Consider the following 7,263-nt stretch of genomic DNA (forward strand, 5'->3'; position numbering starts at 1 on the left):
CTATTTGGTGTCAGTTTTGACAGTAATGACAAGAAACATTCTCTTGTTATTTTTCAGTGTTTTGGCTGACTTGGCGATTTCTTTCAGGTGAAGTTAAGTTACGAATTTATTAAAATCAGTAGATTTATTACTTTTTGGATTGTCCATTAATTGACTATATTTGTTTTGACTTACGACAACTTCCTTCAAGTTACTAAAACACTTAATACAAATAAAGTATTCGTTATTTTGCTGAATAATTTCTTTGAACCTTCTTCATCCACGTTGTAGCATCTGGCAAGAATATGAACAACGTCTATTTCGTTCTGTTTTCTTACACATCTACGATTGATTATGTTTCAAATTATTTAGACCAAACACGTATTCACAGTGTACTAATTTACACTTGTAACAGTCCATCATAAACTGTTTACAATTTTCTTGTTTTTTAGAGATATTACAAACTTCACCTTGTTTTCGCCCACAATAAATTGAGTTTGTTCCTGTTTGAAACGTTTTCACATGGAATATGTTCAGAATATAGAGATGAGGGTTGACGTAATATAACAAGTGGATTAGTCAGGTTAGCTACATTATAAACCTAATACTTTGTCTCTTTGGATGGAATTAAGCACAGAGATACACGATGGGCTATCTGTGCTTTGCTCACCACGAGTATCGAAACCCGGTTTCTAATGGTATGAGTCCGCAGACATACCGCTGTAGGCCCGGCATGACCAGGTGGTTAGGGCGATCGACTCGTAATCTGAGAGTCGCGGGCTCGAATCACTTTCGCACCAAACATGCTCGCCTTTTCAGACGTGAGGGCATTATAATGTGACGGTCAATCCCACTATTCGTTGGTAAAAGAGTAGCCCAAGAATTGGTAGTGGGTGGTGATAACTAGCTGCCTTCCCTCTAGTCTTACACTGCTAAATTAGGGACGGCTAGCGCAGATAGCTCTCGTGTAGCTTTGCGTGAAATTCAACCCAAACCAAGTAATTTTCCCCATGCTAGCAATCAAACTGTTATTTTTTCCTCACCATTTATGATATTTATTATAAGTTAATTTAGTGTATTAGTGATAGTGAACTCTTCAAACGTGCCTTATTAGCAACTGTTAGTGGGTGAAACTATAGTTCAGTTGGTAAAAAACTTGCCTGTATACCCAAAATGTTACGAGCTCACATTCAAATGTGTAGAATGTAAAAAAAAGTTAAGCAACCAGATAAACACTAATTACTATCTTTTGTTGATCTTAGATCCAAAGAACAAGCCTTAATTGTGAGAAGGAAAACAATGAAGTTATCTCATTTATTAAAAACTGATTTCAATATTGGTACTCTCCCTTCACTCACACAATTTGTTTTCTCGTTTTGTGCTGCCCTCTACATGCATTGAATGCATGCCATAAACCTTCATCATCCCTTTCTTGGAATCCAAGGCTCCAACACGCCTCTTAAGCAAATCATCATGCATTATCTCTCTGCCAATAGAAGAGCACTCTATCACATAACATATGTGACTTCCTCTATACGCCACTACTGAATTATCACTTTTCGTTAGGCCTGGCATGCCTAAGCGTGTTAAGGCGTGCGACTCGTAATCTGAGAATCGCGGGTTCGCATCCCCGTCGCGTCAAACATGCTCGCCCTTTCAGCCATGGTGGCGTTATAATGTGACGGTCAATCCCACTATTCGTTGGTACAAAAGTAGCCCAAGAGTTGGCGGTAGTTAGTGATAACTAGTTGCCTTCCCTCTAGTCTTACACTGCTAAATTAGGGACGGCTAGCACAGATAGCCCTCGAGTAGCTTTGTGCGAAATTAAAAAACAAACAAACTTAATTGCTTATGCTGTAAAAGTACAGAAAATGGTAGTTATTCCCTTAGCGTTTGTGACCCCTCGAGTACGGGTTCGCGCCTGCGTCGCGCTAAACATGCTCGCCCTTTGTGACGAAATTCGTTGGTAAAGAAGCCCAAACAAACACTTTTCGTTTGGCAGAGGATTCTGTTCAACCATCGTGGGCTTTTCTTGGAAATTATATCTCTGGTATGTGATGTTTTATCTCTTGCCATAACTAATTTGACCTTCCTTATTGTTTCTATCTCTCTCTTGTTTTCACCATCCCCTGATGTTTAGGTTTACACTGTGCTTTTGTTGTCCAGTTGGGTAATATAATTCGTATTCCCACTGCCCCGTGAGTTTTAGGTTAGTCCACCCTTGCATCTTTTAGGGTGGGCCCCCAAATTATAGACCACCAATTGTGGGTTCTGTTTTATTTTATTTGTTTGAAGGGATGAGTCCCAATTTTTCTGTTCATCCTTCCTATGTCCGATTTTCCCGCCTTTTTCTTCCTCTGACGCTTTTTGTAATACCTCACTTCAATCCTCTTTCGGTTTGAGGTTCTTCATGAGAACCCTATGGCGTTTTCTGGGGACATCATCTGCCTATGCCCTTCCACTGTAGGCTGCATTTCGCTTTTGGCTCTGGCACCACACACGTGGTTCATTTCTCTTTAGAACGTTTTGTGTCATGACACTCTATTCATGCAAACCCATTCTCTGGCCCAGTTGCTGTGTCCTTGGAGCCATAGATAGCTTCTATCCAACAGTGATCCATCTTTTCTAATGGGTCCCCATCAAGACCAGCTGGGTCCTTCATGTCCTCACTTTATATCTGTTTGAACTGCTGTCTGTGGATTCCGTGTTTCACCTCTATTTAAAGGTGTATTTCTTCTCACTCTTGGTCTGCGAACATCGCAGGTCAGATATTTTCACCCTCGACTTTCTGCTACTCTACCTACTTTATCCTTTATCCAGATTGTGCTTTCCTTTCTGAGACCTCTGTGGGTCAAGAAAGTCAGTCCTCCTTTTCTCCCATCTGACTGTCCTCTACTTTTTCATGTCTACTCTCTTCCTGATCGAGATAGACTCTTCTGTCCTGTTTGTGCTCTCCATGGTTATATTGCTCACATAGTGTCCTTGTTCCTGTCTTTTATTCTTGGCAATCTTTCTCTTCCTATGATATTTTCCTGGTTACCCTGACAAATTGGGTTCATCCTTTGATCCAGTTGGACTCGTCCTCCTTGTATCCTTCCCAACTTGATTTCTTTTATATTTTCTCACATCAAATCCATCATTTTACCTTCTCTCTTACCCCTCATCCTTGTCAGCTGTTGGAGAAGATCCTAAGATCAAGCATGTGGACAACTCCACGCTTGTTCATCTCCAACTACTTACACCTCATCACTGTTTCTGCTTCCTTAGAGTATCGTCTCCCACCTTATGGCTCTTCTACATAATTTGGTACTGCAATGACACGAGGTAAGTGTTTACTAATACTTTCCTTTCTTTCAGAAGACGTTGCTTCATCTTCACCTTGGATCCTACTCTGAGGCAAGTGGTGCCTGCCCAGGTATTCTGTTAGTACTTGGAATGGGTTACACTTAGATAGCTATAACCATTTACAGACATTTTGCTATCAAATTCACACTGTAGGTCATGTTGATTCTTGTGCATTTTCCGTAGACATGTGTGTTCACCCCTGAAATGGACTGTATTTAACAAGATCACTAGAACGTTAATTCCTCGTGATGATTGAATCATAATATGCCCATTCTAAACCATAACACCTTTGAATGGCATGGATAAAGCAGAAGGAGATTTCTGCCTATTCTTGCCATGCTTAGATTGAATAAGTCAGTGTGGTCTGCTTTTGAAACTGTGGTTTCATGATCACTCATTACACTAACTTCTCGGGTGATGCTGCCTTTTAAGATTCTGAAACACATATTTCTCCCCTTTCTTCCAGTGAAGTACAGGAGCCCTTAACACTTAACAGTTCCAAGCACCTACAGTGGTTGACTATGGAGGCATTCTGCTGGATAGATTCCACACTTGGGTATAACCATTCATTTCAGAGTAGGACAGTGGTGTTCTGCCAGTGTAAAAAGGGTTACAAGGTCCTTCAGATGGGTGATTTCCCAGAGTTGAAATGCTCAAATGCAATTCATCTCTCCAATTGGGTGCCCTTTTCCAACCCTCAGGTGAATGTCAGTACCCAATAAGTGAGATTTTGGAGATCAAGTGAACCAATCACATAAATCCTCACACAGGTTTCAGGTTGTCTATCTTCCCCTCTCAGTGGGTATTTCTGTTGGATTCAAAGGCCTTCATGGCATGTTTATTCTTCTGTTCTGTGTCTTCACTAATTGTTGACGACCAGAGGCGTTTCAGTCATGGGGCTAAGTGCATGCAATGGACTTCCCTCAGATTTCAGATGACACAATCCCAGATCCCTGGCATTAGGCCACCCTGTGCTTTCCCGGAGTTTTCTGGTATATTCCCACTAGACTTTGGATTCGAGGTGAAGATGACATAATTTTAATCCTACCCTCACGAGAATTTCGATAGCTGGCGAGTAAGGTTTGAATGCAGTTGATTTACCAAGTGCAGTCCGTTGCACCCTAGCCACTCAATACCATGAGGTACATCATCTATTATATCACCCACATGATTCTACATTTTTCTGTCTCTTTTTCACACCATTCTCTCCCGCCCATATTGTTCCCTACATGTTCCGCTCTGTCTGATTTTCCTGACAATTTAATGGCAAAAGAGATACCTTACTCAGATGTGGTACAGTTCTTTTCAGATTATCTGATCTGTTTCTCTCTTTGAGGATGTCCTCCAGATAACTCCATGGGATGCACCTGGGCTTCCCTCGCACTGGTCCCTCCCCAATTTCAGTGTGGGATTCAAGAGAGTGTACAGTATCGCAAGTTATAATTTCTCAAAGTAAAAATGTTTCTCCGATAGGTACTTCCCTTCTCTCACCCCTCCTCCCAACACATTTACGGTGTTCGCGCCTTATGTCAAACTTCGAAGAGATAATTCGGTAGTGACGTATGGAGGGAATCACTTGCATCATGTCATAGAGTGCTCTTCTATTGGTAGAGAGGTTATGCATAATAATATACAGAGACTTGTTGGAACTTTGGATTCCAGTAAATAGCGTGCGTTCAAAAAGTTTGCAAATAGAGGGCAGCACAGAAAGAGATGTACTAACGTGTGAAATAATGATTGTTAGTGAGTTAAGTTACTTATGTGCACGAGAGTCTGATAATTAGAATAGTTTTATAGAAGATGCAAAAAAGATTATCGTAGGGCTAATGTTCGTCCCAAGACTCTAATATAAGACCATCTAGAGTAGACCAATATTTATGAGAGAAAAAGAATACGGTAGTTTGGTTTATTTTAAAAAGTGCTTTAATAATAAGATTGCTCCTTAGATCAGTTGGTGGATTACTTTCTTGACAAGTGAAAAGTCCCACATCAAGTACTCAGCTAAAGAGACACAAAAAAAGTTAAATTTCACTGTATATTTATTACAATGCTGAGTATTGTGATTAATATTGTACAGAATGAAAGATCATATTTAACTGAAGGGTGCTAAAATTGCTTATAATAAAAAAACAGCCTTTTTAAAAATTAATACCAGGTATAAATATAATTAAATATCTACTTTTAAAATAGCTTAGAACGAAACGGTGTTTCGATATGGCATTGAGAAAAGCCTGGGTCTTCTTTCCAAAAACATCAATAAGTAGAAACGCCATTTAATCACCAATCTACTAGGTATGTTGTTCAACATGTTTCAAGTGTATGATATTTCGTTCAAGCATATATATATATATATATATATATATATATAAGTTAAACTTTTTCTTAGAAAACTGTGTCTGTTAAATACTGGTTGAAAGAGAAAACAAGTTTTTATCAGTTCTAAATTATTCATTCACTTATTGACCTAACTGAAAGCTATAATAGATATTTAGTACCCAAATATACTTATTTCAATGACTGCAAAAATGACCATCCTAAAACTCGAATCGAAATAACCAGTTATTATAGTAAACTACATAAAAATGAAATTTAGTACACCAGTATTTTTGGTATTAACATTACAGTGAAGTTCTGATCATTCATGTATATATTTGTATGTGCATCAGACATTTTATACTGAACTAGGAGAAACTTTGGTTTCTCATTGGTTAGTATGTTAATACGTGTATCTGAAGTTTGAAAGGGCCTGGCATGGCCAAGCGCGTAAGGCGTGTGACTCGTACTCCGCGGGTTCGCGCCCGCGTCGCGCTAAACATTCGCCCTCCCAGCCGTGGGGCATGTTGGTCAATCCCACTATTCGTTGGTAAAAGAGTAGCCCAAGAGTTGGCGGTGGGTGGTGATGACTAGCTGCCTTCCCTCTAGTCTTACACTGCTAAATTAGGGACGGCTAACACAGATAGCTCTCGAGTAGCTTTGTGCGAAATTCCAAAAAACAAACAGAAGTTTGAAAGTGTGGTAACTAAAGGAATTAACTTCCGTGTCACTATTTTAATAGTTTAAGCTATTGTATAATCTGGTTTGAATATAATGATTTTTATAGGCCACTAAATATATTAAGAACATATTATTTTATTGATAGAATACACAACATCACAATCTATTAATTCACAAAATTTAATTCTTTGCACTGAAGTATATGATTTCTTTTAGTGTGTTAATAGACAGTGATGTTGTGTAATATAAATTATTTTTTACTTTGAAAGAAATATGAAGCAACTTACTAGTGAAGTGGAAATACTTTAAAATGTGATAAAACATTGAACACTTTTATTTAAGAACTGTAATTTCTGGCAACATAAATATTTAAATGTTACAGTTAATTGTTACGATAAAATGTCTTGTACTTTAGAATTTAAAATTCACATATATTTATTGCTGAATAATAGATTAAACCATTATGAACATTATATCGTAAGAAACTAAATAATCTTGTATTATGAACTGGTTATGAAGGCCAGAAGATAGTAAACAATGATAACATTTGAGAACAATTATTTGCAAATTCTTTTTACAGACCTACACATTCAAATTTGACTCATTTTCAGTTGTGACCTTTTCTCATACTTTGTCCCAAACGCAGTAAAAAATTTCTCATGTTATCTACTTACAAATTTATATTTTAAAATCATATTTTTGTAACGTTTAGAAGCAGTGGTTTTTAAATTTTACTTTGAAATTTACCAAAGCTGTAGGTTGTTTAACAAAAGAACTAAAGTGCATTAAAACATTAGTTAACTAATGTAATTACCATGATTAATGTTTTTTTGCAAGATAATTTAAATGGTAATTGTGTCAATGTATAAATACTTACAATATATATAATTATACATATGTGTGATATTTCAGCATAATGTTTGGGGAAAGAGTTTATTAAATAAT

The sequence above is a fragment of the Tachypleus tridentatus genome, chromosome 6 (genome assembly GCF_004210375.1).
Source record: "Tachypleus tridentatus isolate NWPU-2018 chromosome 6, ASM421037v1, whole genome shotgun sequence".
In the NCBI taxonomy this organism is placed as follows: domain Eukaryota; kingdom Metazoa; phylum Arthropoda; class Merostomata; order Xiphosura; family Limulidae; genus Tachypleus; species Tachypleus tridentatus.